We start from the raw sequence: 15,191 nt of genomic DNA, 5'->3' as shown, positions 1-15,191 counted from the left end.
GCTACTCATAACCCCAACTGGGCTGACATTCAGGCCCTTATGAAGACCCTCCTCACCCCAGAGGAACAGAGGATGATATGGGACGAGGCTCCTTAGGAAGCCGAGAAACTCCGTGAGTTACAACCTAATCATCCAATCAGTGCTCCAGAAGCAGAGGCTACAGCTGGGGTGGAGCCAGGCTGCGACCCCAGTGACCCCAGAGACTGGGTGAGGTTAAATCATTACAAAGCATGTTTAATAACTGGAATGCAGAAATGGGGTCCCAAGACTGAAGAGCCTAACTGAGGCCCAAGAGGTACAGTCAGAGCCAAAAGGAAATCCTTTGATCTTTCTAGAGAGAGTCTTTGAAGCCTAGAGAAAGTAATACTGATATTGACCCAGAACATCCAGATAACAAGAGGCTGATCAATATGACTTTTAGCAACCAGAGTGCCCCTGGTATAAGGAAAAAGTCACAAAGACTGAAAGGGGGATTGGGGATGCCCAAGTCTCAACTCGTTGAGATTGCTTTTAAAGTGCTCAATAGCCGTGAGCAGGAGCCAGAGAAACCGAAACAATGGGAGATGCGACAGAAAACTGCAGTAGCCCTCAGTCACCATCAGCAAAGGCCAACGAGAAAAGAGAAATGGCCATGGGTAAGACCCTCGGGGGCCTCCACCTTCCAACTGCAAGGGACACTCAGCCCTGGGGCCAAGACAACGAGCAGGAGGGCCATTGGAAAAAGGAATGTCCTAACTGTTCTCAGAGGTCTAGAGAGGACACTAACATCCCTAACTCCCAGGTGCACCAGGTTGCTGACAGCGACCAAGGATGACGGGCCCGGGGTGCCTCTAGACTCTGCCAACTCCAGCAACATTTCCCACAAGGAGCCCCAGGTAACAACAGCGGTGGGAAGGAAACTTGTAGACTTTCTAATTGACACCAGAGCTACTTATTCTGTGGTGGACGCCAGACAAGGTCCCCTCGCCCCCAAGACCCCATCCATTACTGCTTAATCTGGGGGAATCTCTCATAAACCTTTCCCACAACTGCTCGAGCATCACTTGGGGAGAACGCATCCAAAGTCCAGCTTTCTGTATGTACCTGAGGGCCCTGTCCCATAGTTGGGATGAGATCTACTGATAAAATGAATGCCTGAGTGACTTTTTCACTAAAAAAGTAGACAAAGTCCTCCCAGATGAAGCCTGTGCCCTCCAAGCAGTGCTATTACAATAGGGAGAAGCCCTCAACCAGAAGCCCCTGAAGAAGCTCTGCAAGAGAAGAAACAACGAAACTGAGGGAACTCGGATGTCCAGATAAGTAAGATGCCATTGCTACCTCTAAAGCCAGCCTCTCTCTCATCAGGTTGAGAGGCCAGCAGCAGCCGATGGCTGAAGGAGGCAGCTCACCCAAGAGCCTGGACCAGGCCCGGATTGGTGCCACTTAATTTCACCTCGTTCTCATGTACGCTCACCTGCACTGCCTAACCAGTCACCGCTACCTCCTTGATTTCAGACTCCTGTCCCTGACACACCTTCGCCAGCCTCCTTTTGGTATGTTGTCCTTTTTCTTCTTGCCATAATTATTCAGACTTTCTACTTATTTCTTACAAACTAATTACAATTGCCAAACATCAAAGCATCCCTTAGGAAGGGGAAAGTGGCCTTGTGACCCATGAAGTGGTTTCTCGAGATTATATTTAGGACATATAGGACAATGAGCATATGCTTTCTGAGCCACTGTGGGAGAAATTTCCAAAACTATTGTTCTCCCCGTAAAAACATCTTTTCAGGTGCTTAGTGGGCTAGTTGATGTATATGCTGGAGAAGTGGCAATTCCCTGTTTTTGTTGCTACCTTTGTTTGTCTTCTTCCATGGCAATTTCTTGGACTTGCAGAAAGAAATCTTTTACTGGGTTAGCAGAGTTCATAGAAAGTAGTGGGCATTCTGGAGACTGGGTGTCATATCCAGCTTGATAATGTCCTTGCTATCCTTTAAGTAAGACCCATCTGTAAACCAAATTACATAATAGAATGCAGTCATGATCATTTTCCTCCTGTGGTGCTAGAAGCAAGGTAGCAGGGTTAAGATAGTGAATAATATTTACCTACGCAATATAACCTAAGAAGGTTTGTCATCATTTACTTTACAATGCTCCACATGCAATGTAGCATATGAAACGAGCCCAATTAGTTTAGTATCTTCCACTTTATAGGAAGAGAGAACAAATTCCTTTCAGAAGTCCCCAGGGCCTTCCAAAAATTCTCAGAGAAATTTTTAAGACACTAGAAAGACTTCAATTAGGATTTGAATTTGCAGCAAGCTTGTCGAAAATATCAGAAGGTTTTAAAACACTTGGTCAGACAAGATCAAATAAGTCCTTGTAAATTCTGGTGCATCTAGCAAGGTGGAAGAAGGAAGAGTGGTGCAGACAGATGTATGGTCCTGGGGCACCTTCTACCCACTGGGGCCTGAATGGCCCTGAATTGCTCATCCTCACCTTGACCCCTGGGCTTCTCTCTAGCTCACTGCAGGGACCTGCTTGACTTCACTGCTCCCCTCCTCCCCTCCCCAATACTCCAAGCCAGCCTGTCCTGCTAGTCTCTTTCAGTCAATCATGTCCCTTAAATGGGTGCTAGAGCCATTTAAGGACACTTTATTTATGAGTACCCCCACCTCCATGTCACTTGGAATGTCCTATTATGTCCAAGCATCTCCTCTCTCCATTCTGAAACCAAGAAAAAAGAGAGACAGTAGAAGAGAGTGAGAAGAGAAGGAGGAGATAAATTCATAGATAGGTGGGTCAGAAGCTTCAAGGGCACCACAATACTCTAGGACAACAATCTCCATTAAGATGTTTTCTCTTTGCAAAACATCTCTTTGTAAGTGATTATGTTTTTATACTAGGAATAGAATTTTAAGGGGAGAATTATTTTTTTGAGAACCTAAGTATCCTCATATAGCTCAGGCTGCCACTAGTGAGCTGTGTGACCTTGGGCATGTCCCTTAGACTCTCTGAGCATCAGTTTCTCTGTGTGTAAAATGAGTGTAAACAGGCCTTCTCCCCCTACCACCACTCTGGGCACAGGTTTGTCCAGCCACACAGGGCCTGTCAAGTAGCCCCACAGTTTTCTGGACACTGACCGAGCATCCTCAGGAGACAGTTACATACTAATGGGCAGTATCTTCTAGAAACTCACTGTCATGTCAGTGTGGTCAGGCTCTTTGGATCTATATAAGCCAGATTTGATCCAGTCTCTGGGGTGGAGCACAGGAGGAGAGAGGAGGGAAGGGTCACCAGGGTGAAGAATGTCCGCCTCCCTCTCCCCAAGTCCCCCCATCACCCTTCCTTCCCCAGGACTCTACCCTTCTCTCTTTCTCTACGTACTCTCCCTCTTGCTCCTGGCTCCTCTCCATTGAATAACTGCCGAATTGTAAGTGAACGTAAGTGAGGACGTCTTATCACACTAAATGACCCTTTCCTAGTTAAAACCCTTTTTGCTTGTAATCATTATAAATTCCTACACAATTTCATGATTTTCACATATGCCTGCTGAGGGACTTGGATAGTCTTGTTTTTAACAATCTTAACAATCTCCCCCAAGGTACATGAAGGCCTCCAGGAAGAAGGAACACCTGTAGGGTATTCATCATCACTGACAGGAGAAAAGATGAATGAGGGACATTGGAGTCCATCATGCCTGAAGGCTGACATTTCTAAACCCCCTCCTTACTGCCCATTGTCCCTATACAACTGCCTAAAGATCCTGTAATTCTTTACGATAGTTTTTCTGAGACATTAGTCTGCCATCTTCTGGTTATGGTGGCTAATGGATAAAAGTTTTCTTTCTCGATCTCTAACTCATGTGATTAACTGGCACAAATTGCGGCGAGCAGAGCTGCCCACAGCTCAGTAACAAAATCGCGTTGGTATCTCTTTCATGGTTAATTCTCTCCAGTGCAGACAACTGCCTGGCTGGTATGAAAAGCAGTGGCGGCCATGGAGGTGGTGGAGAGACGGCCTTCAGTGGCACCTAACCTGAACCCAGGGAGTCCCAGGCTATGGGCGTGAGGCAGTGCTGGCCCGGGTGAAGCAGCTCTGGGTCTCTGAGGAAACAGTTCTTGGGAGGCAGGAGGTGGGGGAGGGGGGCATCCTAAAGAGAACACAAGAAGGGGAGGAACGCCAGATGGGGCAATCCTGACACAGCCTCTGCTCCATGCTGGTCTCCCCTGCACCTCTCAGGACTGGACGGTGATGAGCACCAGGACTCGTGAGTGTAACAAAGGGTTCCTGAGCTCCCTCTGGGGGCCTGGTCCTACTGCTGGTGGAGGGGGTAGAAGACAGTCACGAGTAATGATGAGAAGAGTGATGTTTTGTTTGCATGAAGGGCAGTAAACAGGACTTCTGGGGAAGGTGACAACCCAGCATGGCAGTCGAGGGCACTTACTTTGGAGCTGGCCTTGCTGGGTTCAGCCACTGACTAGTTGGATGACCTCAGGCAAGCTCATATGACCTCTGTGGGCCTCAGTTTCCACATCTGTAGAATGAGGTGATCCTGTTCCCCTCCCAGGGTTGGGGTGAGGATGAAGGGAGGCAGCATCTCTAGGGTGCCTGCACATGCCCGGCACACACGGGGCTTCGGAAGGGCTCAGTGTTGGCAGGAGTCTGGGCGCAGCAGGGAAGGCCCCTGAGGAGCTGGTGCTCCCTGAGGTGAGGTCACGAGGCCAGGGTAGATCCAGGGTGCCTGCAGAGGGGCCGTCTCTGGAGTGAGAGGAGTGGGGCTGTCCCTGCAGTGTGGGCACAGACGGTGGCCTTTTGCACCTTTGTGTCAACTGTGTGGAGGCCCTGTGTGCAAGCGGCCTTATTTCAGCCCCATGAGGCTTGTCACCCCCACATCACACAGGGAAGAACTGAAGCTCAGAGAGGTTGGGGCCACTGGACACAGGTGCTTGATGGTAAGTGGCAGAGACGGACAGTGACTTGATTCACCCCAGAGGAGGGAGGTGCCCACAGAGAGCAATAATGGGAAGGGAGGCAAGCGGCAGGACCTCCAGGGCAGAACGGTGCCCCTGGGTGTATTCTCCATCAGATGGGGATCCTGGAGCCCCAGCCAGGCCCCGCCACTGTACATTCTGGTGACTGGTTTTTACTTTCCAGTCCTGGCATTCCAAAGCCAGGTTGTTCAAATCTGAAGGACAATCCTCCTGTGGGCAGGACAGACCTCAGACAGGGCCTTGGAGTCTGGAGAGAACAGAGGACGAGTGCGGTCACCATGGGCAGAGGGAGCTCCCTGGGGAACCGCTGACCTCCAGCAGCAGGGACTACGCTGCTGCCTCTGAAGTGCGGCAGGAAGGGCAGGCGGTCAGCTGTTCTGCTCAGTCCCAGCTCCTCAGAGGGCTGGGACGAGGCTGTGGCCACAGGCAGGATAGGACTCGCTGTTTGGTCCAGGGAAGCGCTCGGTGAGCCAGGAGCCAGGATGTTCTGTGCTTTATGGTGAGGAGGAGGCTATGTGGCGGTTACAAGCATGGGTGCTGGGGTTCAAACCCCACTCTATCACTCACCAGCTGTGTGGCTTTGGGCAAGTTACCAAAACTTTCTGTGCCTCAGTCTCCTCATCTGTGGAGGTGACACTAACAGCCTGGGTTGTTGTGAGGATAACGAGGTAACACAGACAGGGAAGGTTGCCACCAGAAGGGCCTCGGGACCTCTGGGCAGCAGCGCCCTCTGGCTGTAAGCCTCGCACTGCCTCCTGCAGGTGAGCTCCCTCTGCCCGGGGGCCTGGGCACACTCTGGTGACACTGGGCCTCCAGAAGGAGGCTGCCCACCCTCTGGCCTGTAGGGCCAGGCTCTGATGTCTGCACTTCTGGACAGGAAGTGAAGGAAAAAGTTCTCAGGCTCCAGGCACGGCCAGAGGAGAGAGCAGTTCTGACCCGGCACAGGGATGAAGTCACCCTGATGCGAACAGCTGCCGCTGTCAGGCCCGAGAGCCAAGGGCTTTCCAGGCAACTCCTCATCTAATCCTCCCAAGACGCCGGCCAGGCTGGGGTTCTGGTGCTGCCGTCCCACGGAGGAAACTGCGTGAAGACAGGTCAGTGACTGCCCAACAGCAGAGGCGCCAGCACAGGAGCTGGAGGCGAGCCCAGGCCTGTGGACCAGAAAACCAGTGCAAAACCCACCCTCCTGCGCCATACAGAGCAAGAGTGAGTGTTGTTGCCTGCTGAGATCCCTCCCTCACACACACTGTCAGACACACACACTCACACATGCACACACACATACAAACACACACACACACACACACACACATACTGGTCTGAATTCCACAGCAGCATGGCCTGGCCGGGCTTAAAACAACACAAATTTGTTTTCTTGGTTCTGAAGGTCAGAAATCTAAACTCAAAGGGTCAGCAAGGCTGTTTCCTTCTGGAGATTTCAGAGGAGAATCTATCTTCTCTCTGCAGGTCGCCCCCTTCTCTTCGACAATCCAAGGGGATCTCCAGGAGGGACTTCAGATCGCTGTCCGTGGAATTGTTTTAACCTCCAGTGGAACCAGGTATCCGGAACTGCGGTTTCTCTGCAGCCTCACCCCTTAGCAAACCATGGTGCCTGCCAGCTCAGGATGGTTCACCCAGCACCTTTTGAGCTGCCTGCACCTGGACATGCCAGATGAGGAGGGCCTGGCCCCTGCCAACACTGAATGGCACCACTGCCATCTGCCAACAGCGTGTGGGCACTGTTAACGCGGAGTCCCTGTAGACATAGGGATGATGGGAGCTCACAGGCTAGGGAGAGAAGCCGGCAAGCCCTGTGGCGGGTGATCATGTTATAGGGTTGAACTCTGCACACTGTGGCCCAGAGAGGCAAAATGTCCCTTCCTCTATTTTCTGTAACTGCCCTCATCTGCCTCAGAACCCTCATTCAGTGTATGCGGAAATATTATACTTGCCGTCAAATGTAATTTGATGGAAGTTCTCATGCCTGGAGAGTTCATATTTATTCTGTCACCTCTTTGATTTGATTTGATTTGATTTTTTGGTTGTGCCTCCCCTTTTAGACTCTGTCTTTGTAGGGTATAGTCCAAACAATTTCACATGTTTTTTAAATTTGTTATCTCACTTCCCAATTGAGCAGACATGGGCCGGCCTCCAGTGAATGTCCGCTGGGTGCTGAAGGCTCTTCTAGGCACATTTCCCAGCTTCCATCTTTGACACAAATTTATGATTAGTTTCCAAGACCTATGCTGCTTCTTGCTAGCATCACTATTTTTCTTTACCCATTTTCTACTTATTTTTAGAAAATCACACGGTAAAGGCAAAATGCAGTAACTGGAGAAGAACACAGTAAGTGCAAATTAGGTCAACAGAAAGGATGGCAACAAACTGAGGATCGCAGGTCACATGCAAGTTCCCAGACAGACGACAGTCAAAGACAAAGCCCTCCCATTCCTGCCACTGGCGTAAACCAGGCTACAGGTGACTCTGATTTCCCTCGTCTAGGTTTGCTGTGGACTTTCAGACTGGCTGCAGTGACAATGACATTGCCTTCCATTTCGACCCACACTTTGAAGAGAACAGGTATGTGGTCTGCAACACGAAGCAGAAAGGAAGCTGGGGGTCAGAGGTGAGGAAGATGCCACTACCCCTTCAGTGGGACAGTCCCTTTGAGTTCAGCTTCCTGGTGCAGAGCTCATGTTTCCAGGTGAGCAGGAGCTCTCCTCCCCTCTCTCCCGCTGCCCGTCCCCTCAGCGCTAACAGGCCTGGGGAAGAGCCTTGAAATATTCACACCCATTGAGATCTGGCTGAGCAACACCATAGACAGATGACAGGACCATTTCCTTTAAGGGTGTTACTGATGGCTGCAGGCTCCTTACGCACCTTCACCTGCACCCACAGGTGCACCTGTTGCTTCTTTCACTCAGGGAGTAAGAACCAGATACGTCACCATGGTGTATTTTGACCTCCTGGGTCTTTAAACTTCAAGTTAATTACATTCTGGTGCTGTAGCCATTCGTCAACTCCAGGTCTCTGAGATTTATTTTTGGCAACATTGTTGCAGCCTTTATCTGGGTTCTATTATCCGGGCAGGGGAAGGTGAGCATATCTGTATCCCCACATCTCTGTGAAGGTGCATGTTCCCATCTCCCCACGTGCAGCCCAGGTCGCCTCTCCTCTGTCCCGTATGAACATTTTTAGGCATATTTAAATAACAGCCCAAGTGAGTTGTGATTGGAAAGACAAACTTCCTGCAATAAACGAACAACCATAAGCACTAAAAAGCCAACGAGTAGAGCCAAGCAGAAGACTGAGTGTGGATGCCCTTTGGATCACACACATGTTCCTATAACTGGCACAGCTCTGAAGGCTGGTGCCTCTGACCTACAGGGGATGGATGTGAAGATCAGACGTACGCCTTAATTTCTAGAAGCAGAGCCTCATGTGTGCTCCCCTTCCTGGCCTGGGACCCCTCTCCTAAAGCATGCGCTCGTCTCAGCAGGTGGTGGTGAATGGGAGCCTCTTTGTGCAGTACACACACCGTTTGCTCTTCCATGGCATGGACACCCTCTCTGTCACTGGCCCTCTGCAGCTGTTCTCCATCAGCTTCAGGTCAGATGGTCCACCTGGCACCTGTCCCAGGGGCTGGAGGCAGGCCCAGTGTAGCTGTAACTAGGCCCCCTTGGGGGAGCCCAAACCAAGGTGACTCTGGGGGCACATCTCCAGCTCCCGTGTCCTGTCCTTCTTGTGTTACTCTCTCTCTCCAGAACACCTGCCTCAGTCTCCCAGACTCCTAGGCCACTCCTCTCTGTCACTCTCTATTTCCACTCTGGTTAGGAGGCCGTGTGGTTCCAGAAAGAACCCAGGTTTTGGAATTGAACTGAATCCAGCTCAGTTCCCAGCTCTGCCGTCCTCATTGGCTGTGGGATCTTAGACAAGCGGCTTGGCCTCTCCTGCCTCAGTTGCCTCATCTGTGGAAGCGGCACAGTCACCATTGCCCCACAGGTTATTGTGTGAGTTCACGAGGTGATGTATATCAGAGGTTACAAAATGGCCCCCGTAGGCCCACTCCAAGGTCTTCTTGACCACCTCTGTATTTTAAAAATTTTGGACGTGTTGCCAACAACTGAAAGGTCAGGGGAAGTTTTGCAAGAAGAGAAAGTTCTCGAGCTGGATGGTGGTGGTATTTATAGAACAATGTGAATGTACCAGAGCCACTGAACTGTAAACTTAAAAATGGTTAAGATGGTGCGTTTGATGTGTATTTTACCACAATTTTTTAAAAAACTGTTAGGAAATATCACACAGAAATGTGGATTTCTGGCCTTTCAAGAAAACTGGGAGATTTAGGGTGCTGGGCCCACATTCTCATAGAGCCCCAGTGTCACCAGCCATGGACTGTAACCTCATTTTTCCTTGACTTGTCTAACCTAGTCTTGTCTTGTCAACAGGGTGTGGATACTCTTTTCTCCAGCAACTTTGAGGTTGTTGGTTTCAGATCTAAACCCAAACAAGATCTAAAAGCCCTGAACACGATCACTCAGACCCAACCAGATGGGTCCAGACCACAAGTGCAAGAGTGACACCTGTGCAAATGGACAGAAAGATGTACTAAAGCAACCCGCCCTCATGAACATCCTCAATTCTCCTCCTCTGGGAGGGATGAAGCAGCCATTTGTAGAGCATGCAATGTATGCAAGAGCATGTTTTCAAACCACACAAGTGCAAGCTTATGCCCACTTCTACATGCACTGACGAAACTTCCTCTTTTGAATGTTCATTCCCAACCCAGAATAAAGGTACCCACCTCCCTGTGCTCAGGGAGACATAGCTTTGTGAAATTATTCCCTGTGGTCTCCTTTTGTTTGCTGCATGCTGTGAATAAAGTCTTGCTTTCTGTGACAGCGAACCCTGGTGTAGGTTTTGATTTTAGCTCACCAAGGAGTGGACTCCCTTTGGTCCGGTAACATCAGGAGGCTGGACTGGAGCTGTTGTTACCACTTTCCGTATTTGTGTGCACTCCTGAGATAAGGTCAACACACAGAGGCCCTCAGCAAATATTAGCTCCTCTCTCTTTCGCTCTCATCACTCATATTCCTCCCTACCCAACTGTCTCTCCTGCAGGGGTAGGAAGAGAGAGAGAGATGGGAAGGAGAGGGACAGAGACAGAGTGACAGATGGAGAGAGAGAGTGAGAGAGAAAGAGAAAGGGGTGCAGAGAGAGAGAGAAAGCATCATCCTGCAGTCACCTACAGGAGCCTAATCATCTCCGCACCCCTCCACATGGTCTTGAACACCCTGGCGTCACCCGCCTGCCTGGCTCTCTCCCTCTGGCCCCCGTCCCTGCCTTTCAGCTCTTCCTTGGCTTCATTAATGCTTCTCTTCACCCTGTGGTGCCATTTGTTTTAACAGGACACACCCAAAGCCCTGTCCAGCCTGTCTTCTCCACGAGGCCATTCTCCTACGCTGCCCGTTTCCCACACAAGCCCGAGGGGCACAAGCCACACATGAGTTACCCATGGAGAGTCTGGGAAGTAGAGCAGTTAGCAGGAAGGACAGAGAGATGAGAGGCTGGTTCTGGCCAGCAGGCCAGCCTGGCCTGAGGACCCACCAAATGTTCCCTGTCTCCCTCCATCAGGCACCCAGAGCCGGGACCAGGGAGTCGTCCTGGTTCTTCCTCCGTCCCCTAATCTCTCTCCAAGGCACCAACACCTCTCCCTCCCAAAGCCACTGCCCTGGTCCAGGCCACCTGACCCCACATCACGAGGACCGCAGGGACCTTCCTATAAGAAAATCTGATCGCATCCTCTCTCTGCTTAGAAATCCTGAAGGCCCCACGTCCTTCTAAATAAAGCCAACCCTCACCAGCAAGAAGTGCAGCATCCTCCCCAGTCTTGCAACAGAGCACCTCCTGGCCTCAGCCCTCTGCCATGAAGCTCATGCAGCCTCCACTGCTAACTTGGGGCTCTCTGGGGCCACCAGGCTTTTGCACACACTGTCCTGGGGCTGAAAGCACCATTTGCCACCTCACCTGGAGCCAACCACTAAAGGCCCTTCAATGCTCTGCTTATATGTTGCTCCTTGGGGACATCTTCCCTGTCTGGAGGATCACTGGATCCCCCCTCAACCCTCCCCCCACGTCCCCGTGGACTCTAAGTCTCTGTGCCATGCCAGTCACCACGTCCCAGTGTAACTGTCCTTATGTGTGTCTCCCTGTCACTCCACCCACAACTTCCCTCTGCCCCTGAGCCCCTCAGGCCGGGACTGTGGCTTGTTCAGTGTGTATCTCCAGCACTGTGCACAGTGCTGGGCATGCAGGAGGCACCAGGTAAGTGAATGTGGAGTGTGGTTTGCACAGGCAGTAGAAGAGGAAACCAGTCAGGGCAAGAAGATCAGTCAGTTGCAGGGGGCACAGGGTCCAGGACAGGAAGCAGAGCAGAGTCTGGCCCCTTCTTGGGCTCCTGGAGTAGTCAGGGCTGGGGAAAGGATGTCTGTCCACTCAGCCTTCCTTTGGCCCATTATGCACCAGCCTGGGCACCTGCATCCTGCCACACTGGCTGCAGGCCTGGTGGGGCCCCAAGGAGCCCTTGCATGGCAGCCTCACTTGGGCCCTGGCCTGGGGAGGACAAGTGGGTGGACACAACCGGACAGAACGGGGCACCATTTTGGACTTTATCACTTGCTCCCTGGGTGAGCTTGGGCAAGTTGCTTAACCCTTCTGAGCCTGGATGCCTCACTAGTGGAACAGGAGCTAAGCTTGCCTCCCTCAGAGAGCACTGGAGCCCGAGCCTGGCAAACGACAGGTCCTCAGTAAACGCTAGTCTTCACCTTCTGGGTGAAATACGGCCCTGGAAGCAATGGGAGCTGAGGGAAGCTGACTGGTCTACATCGGACAGGTCCTCCTCTCCCTCTGGAGGAGCCAGTGGGGATGTTCCCCTCCTGCAACCCTGGCCCCGCCCCCTTCCTAAGCACAGTGAACCTGGGAGGGTGGGGAGATCTGGGGCCACAGGCTCAGGAAGGCTGATGGGAGCAGGAAGGAGGCGAGGGCGAGTCAGGGGGGCATTTCTGACCACATTTCTGCCATGGTCTCACTATCATGGGGCACCAAATGTTCACGGCCATTTTGATTTCCTCATCCCCTTCGTCTCCAGGGAAAAGGCTGGCCAACCCTGCTCCCATTTCCAGTCTCTTGCTCTCTCTTCAGAGCATCTCCATTTTGGTTCTTCCTGTGGGTGAAAAGGAGGAGGCAGCACCAGGCATCGGGCCCCCTATAGGAGGATGGGGCAACTCCTGACCATCTGCCTGGCTGGGGTGGTGGGGCATGGGGGAGTTGGTGGAGTGGATGCTGATGAATTGGGAAACACCCAGAACTCACTTCTTGGCTCAGTCCTCTGCCACTGTGGGCAGCCACAGAAGACCGAGGCCCCATCTTCCATCCCCCTGCCAAATGAGGCTGTACTGGTGAAACTCCAATTGGGCCAGAGGCCACAGTGCAGCCATATTTCTTCTCCAGAGGAAACCGTTGCCCCTCCCTCATCCCCTGAGAGAAGAAACACCCCTTTCCTCCAATTTTGGGCGTCTGATCAGAGCCATAGGGCTGGTTACCTGCTCAGGATTCACTCACCTCAGAGAATTGTGCTGGGTGGTGCCCTCTGGTGGCAGATGGTGGTCTCCATGTTGGAGAGGGCTAGTTAAAAGTGATTTCTTTCTTGCAGAAGCAAACATCCACAGGGCACTGAGCGCCCCTCAAGAGATGTACCCGGTGAGTCTGAAAGCTCTGGTCAGCTCACAGCCCCACCAATCCCTCTTCCCCAGGCACTGAATTCTCTGGTCCCAGACTCAGGGAGAAAATGGTTTATTTAGCAAGGCTATGGAGACATTGGGGCCAAGCCCTCTGCTCAGGAGACAGGGAGTGAAACTCTCCTGGGGACAGCAGAGTCTGCAGCAGGCTGGACTCACCCAGCGGCCCCAGAGCCAAGTCCTTAGGGACCAGCAGAAAATTGACTCCTTCTGTAACTGAGAGGGAGTGCAGTGGTCCAGCATCTGGAGAGGAGGCCCTTCATCCCGAGGACAAGCCCCAGGATGTCACTGAGGCTCACAGGATGGAGCTGCTGCTCCTCCTCCTGCCAGTGCACATCAGACGGGAGGCCTGGAGTCAGTGGGGCTGCCCTGGGTGGAGAGGCAGGTGAGTGTGTTGGGGTCTGGGACATGGCAGGGAGTCCCGCAAGGCTGACATGAGAAGGAAGGTGACGGAGAATCCAAGGACTAAAGCTTCAGGACCTCAGTGTCACATTGCAGCGTCCCCTCTCGACTGTGTGGGGCCCGTGTGTGTGTCACTCCCATGTGAATTCTGGTCTCTTTTCAACAGAATCCCGCCTTCCCTCCTACGGCCTATGCCAACCCAGCATACGTAACTGTGTTCCCAGGAGGGGTGGAGGTTCTGTTGGCTTTGGGCAGGGTGGGAGACGAAGAGCAGTGGCAGCAGTGAAGCAGTCCTCCAGGAAGCTGAGGTTCCTAAAAACACCCAAGTAAACGAGAAGACTCTTGACAGGAGCTTCACATTTAAAATCGTCCCTTCACTGTGAGCATAGGAAGTGGCCTTCCCTTCTCAGCCCAAGTGTCCTTCTATGTCTGGCTAAAGATCTTTTCATGACAGTTTAAGCCCATTCATTTGAGAAAGGCTGGGAAGTTTTCATCTGGCATTTACCAAACCAAGTAGAGATATCATGGAGTTCTTTCTTGCAAATATGTTACTCACAGGCACAGTTGTCAAACTCAGTTGACAGTCCAAATTCATGGAAATTGGCACAAGGTGCCCCCTACCATGGCGGCTGCTGTGGCTGCCGCTGGCTGACCTGGTCCTCTCCTCCCGACAGCTGATGCCTTTCTTCACCAGCATCCCGGGTGGCCTGTACCCCTCCAAGCGCATCATGGTGTCAGGCACAGTCCTGCACAGTGCTCAGTGATAAGCTAGGGCTCTTGGGCAGGAGAGAGACAGCCCAGGGTCATTCTGGCCATCGCTCTGGCTCTGGGCGGGCTGGGGAGTGGCAGGGACCCAGAGTTCTGTGGTCAGAGGAGGTCCATGTTAGCTGCCCACCCCCAGGTTCCACATCAACCTGCGCTCTGGGAGTGACGTCGCCTTCCACCTGAACCCCCTTTTCAGTGAGAACAGTGTGGTCCACAACACGCAGATCAACGGCTCTTGGGGGTCTGAGGAGCAACGCCTGTCTGGAAAAATGCCCTTCACCGGAGGCCGGAGATTCTCGGTAAGCTGCCCCAGCCCACAGCTCAGAGGGGCTCTCATGGGCTAAACAGAGCAGGGGTGGGGGTATCTTGGGGCCCCTTAAATGAGATGGGAGCTGATGCCTCTGTGGTGAGGGCTGCGCACAGAGGAAGAGAAAGTGTTCAGCCAGTGGTTGTTATTATTTTCCTATTACTGTCCCACATGGGGAAGGTGGTTTTATCTGCTCTTTACAGATGAGGAAACAGACTCACAAGTGCAGGTTACTGGCCTGAGGTCACATAGCGATAAGTGCCAGGTGGAGCCCAAGAAGGAGGTGTCATCCCTTTATTCACTCACTCACTCATTCCGCAATCATTCATCAGCTATTCTGTCAGGATGCACTTTGTGCAGGAAGCACCCCAAGTGCTGGGGTTACAGCATGGAGCAGACAGACTCCCTGCACCACAGAGTCTGCAGTTTAGGAGGCAGAGGAACCAGGACACAAATGCATGGACAGACCCTTGCAGATAAGAACAGATGCTCTGCAGAAATCAAACAGAATAGAGGGACAGAGTGAGCCCCGGGGCAGGGGCCGCGCTGCCTTAGACGGGACAGCTCTCCCAGGAGGCCACCGTGACACTGAGACCCCAGTGGCAGAAGGACCCGCCTGACAAAGATCTGCGGGTGCGTTGGGGCAGGCAGCGGAGGGAGCCGCTGTTACTCCAGAGGTGGATCCTGGGCGTGGCCTGTCTGGGAGCAGAGGCTGGGGGCTCCCAGGTGGACAGTGAGGACAGAGAGGTGTGGGTGGGGCGGCTGAGACCAGGCTCACACAGAGCAGGTGTTCTCAGCGTCAACCACACAGTCAACCCCCTGGGAGCTTAAAGAAGGAAAATCAATGCCTGGGCCTGCCCCCGGCCAATGAGGGGGTAAGCCTGGGCCTCCATATATTTTTTCTTTTTCAGATTCTCAGCAGACACGGAATGTGTGGGCACTTTTTTT

General features: G+C 52.3%; 1 long non-coding RNA gene across 1 annotated transcript; it reads left to right on the top strand.

Annotated features, from left to right (window-relative positions):
• The first annotated feature begins 4,138 nt into the window (after positions 1-4,138).
• On the top strand, positions 4,139-9,873 carry LOC106844536 (uncharacterized). The gene is made up of 6 exons (XR_011493692.1): positions 4,139-6,179; positions 6,441-6,532; positions 7,476-7,553; positions 8,473-8,582; positions 8,808-8,983; positions 9,422-9,873. It is a non-coding gene; the product is annotated as an uncharacterized lncRNA (long non-coding RNA).
• The last annotated feature ends 5,318 nt before the right edge of the window (positions 9,874-15,191 follow it).

This window comes from Equus asinus, chromosome 13, assembly GCF_041296235.1.
Source record: "Equus asinus isolate D_3611 breed Donkey chromosome 13, EquAss-T2T_v2, whole genome shotgun sequence".
Taxonomy (NCBI): domain Eukaryota; kingdom Metazoa; phylum Chordata; class Mammalia; order Perissodactyla; family Equidae; genus Equus; species Equus asinus.
This window is presented reverse-complemented; position numbering and strand designations above follow the sequence as displayed.